Source organism: Alexandromys fortis, unplaced genomic scaffold, assembly GCF_014885135.2.
Source record: "Alexandromys fortis isolate MF-2015 unplaced genomic scaffold, M_Fortis_MF-2015_v1.1 scaffold_256, whole genome shotgun sequence".
NCBI lineage: Eukaryota > Metazoa > Chordata > Mammalia > Rodentia > Cricetidae > Alexandromys > Alexandromys fortis.
The window spans coordinates 192,486-194,949 of NW_026068135.1; the positions used below are offsets into that span (position 1 = coordinate 192,486).

The window sequence follows — 2,464 nt, forward strand, 5'->3', positions numbered from 1 at the left end:
TTTTATATGATAAAGGAGCAATACATTGATTGCTAATAGAGGAAATTTTTAGGTGAAAATGAGACTACTTCTTAAACATATGCCATACTTATTTTTAACTGAGCCTATCTGAAAGAATATACCTAAAACACCTTTCTGAGTTTTCCCAGAGAACCTATATTGCCCTAAGTATGGCTTTATCCATCAATTAATATGCTACACTAAAGATACCTCTTATTTTAAATCTGTCTCTCAAACAATACTGCAATAAAAGGGTGAAAATATATCCCTATTATGTTTGGATCATAATGTCTTTCTATAACTCTGTGTATTCAACAAATAGTTGTTGAATTATTAGAATATATGTTTCTTTGTAGATTGTCCAAGATATTCTTATTCAATAAACATTGATGTAATGTTCATGATGTGCTCTTGATGGAATATTAATTACTCTTAGGAAGTATACATTTTCTATAGAGAGAAAGCCAAATAAAAAAGTCAGTAAAGCAACAGTATTATATGGCAATGCAAACAGGTTTGTTCAATACCAGGAGCAGGAGTCAAGGCAGCAAAAAGGCTTAGTGGTTAAATAGAGGGAAAAGATAACAGAACTATTACTTTCAGATGCTAATTTCTTGAAGATCACACTCACAGGGTTCTTGCAAATATCTTTGGAGGTTTTGTTTTTTTAGAACAACTCAGCAAAATAAAATTTCGGTTTATTGTTGGACATTGTTTCACACATACATCAAACAGGCCAAAAAAAAAAAAAACCTGCAACTTCATAGACAAAAAAAGGAAGAAAAAAAAAGAAACCTTTTATCTTTGGCCTTTTTAACCATCTCATACAAACCAACTACTTATAGTATAGCTAGGTACATACACAAAAAAAGTTACTGGAATGCTCGGAATATGATTGGGATTTTTTTGTTGGTGTCATTTTGTTTTGTTTTGTTTTTTACAAGTTTTTTTTTTCTCCTTTGAGATTATAATGAACATGGTCACACCACAAGTAAGGTCAGAAGTAGGACAAAGAACGCTCTGAAGGCTGGTCTGGTCACCCGTCATCATCAAAACTGGCTGACCCCTAACTATATGTACAAAAATATAAAATGTAAATAAAAAATACAAACAAATTTTCCTTTTAAAGTATTTTTAAGAAAAAAGCAGGGCCTTGGAAGTTTTGATTTTTTTCCTCCCCTGTTGCAAATTCATGTGTGGTTTTGGTGGGTTGATGAAGACCTCATGTCATCTGTGGACGGGCACTGCCCGCTGTGGGCGGGCGGGGCCTGCTCCTCTACTCGAAGGTGACCACGTTTAAATTCTGAGACGGGAAGTGGAGGGTGGACAGGTCACGGCGGCCTTAGTTTAGCTTTTCCTTTGCTGTCTAGTCATCCTCGTCAGTCTTCTGCTTCTTGGTGTCAACATCATCATCCTCATCGTCTTCAGCTACCTGCTGCCCGTAGGAGCCTCAGCTTCCTCATCTTAACCTCCATCGTTTTCCTCACCGTCACCTTCTTCCTCCTCCTCCTCCTCTTCCTCCCCACCTTCTTCCTCTTCTTCATCTACCTCATTGTCGGCCTCCTGCTCCCCATTTTCCTCATTAGCATTGCCATTGGCAGGTGCGTCTCTTCCATTCTCTGCCTCCTCCACAACTTCCTTCTTCTCCTTCAAGTCCTTGGTGGTGATCTCGGAGCTGGTGTCCACCGCGTCTGACATGGTGGGGCACGCCGGTGATCCGCTGCAGCGAGGGCGAGAGGAATCCAGTTCGAGGACTCTGGCGAGAGAGCTGCAGGAGTCCTCCGAGGACGAGGAGGAGGAGGCGGGCGGGCAGCAAATGCAAAGATGGCTTTTTAAGCAGCCAGTGGGCAGAGGTGTTTCTTCTTTTTTCCACAGCATGGGAAGCAGTACCTAGCTGTTTCCTACCTGTTTCCTACCTGTTTCCTGAAATTTTTCTTAACTATCCCGTTTATAAATAATCAACGCTAATCAATGCTAGTCATATCTTTTGGTCAGGAAGGGATGACTAATTTGAACTTTGATACTCTAAAGAGTTCACTTTATGACAGTGCTAAGTAAATGGGGAAAAAAGAAAACTCAAAGTGCAAAGGTAAACACACTGAAAATGAAACAATATTGCGTGTGTTTCTATACAGTACATGTCTGTGTGCGTGTACACATATGTATGTGTGCATGTGGAGTTTAGAGTCAATATCAGCTGTCTTCTGCAGGCACTTTCCATCTTATTTTTTTAATTTATTTATTTATCCCATCTTATTTTTTGAGATAGGATATTTCACTAAACATGGAACTCACTGACTCTGTTGCATTAGCTGGATAATCTATCTGTATTCACCTACCTCCAGTGCCAGGGTTAGATGTATATGCCGCCGTACCCACTTTTATATGTGCTGGGGATCCAAACGTGGAATCCTGGGCTTGTCCAGGAAGCTTTTTAAAGACTGAGCCATTTCTCTAGTGTTTT

At 39.7% G+C, this 2,464-nt stretch overlaps 1 pseudogene; it reads right to left on the minus strand.

Moving 5' to 3' along the window:
- Positions 1 to 1,220: 1,220 nt before the first annotated feature.
- Positions 1,221 to 1,725, minus strand: LOC126491072 (prothymosin alpha-like; annotated as a pseudogene).
- Between the last annotated feature and the right edge of the window lie 739 nt (positions 1,726 to 2,464).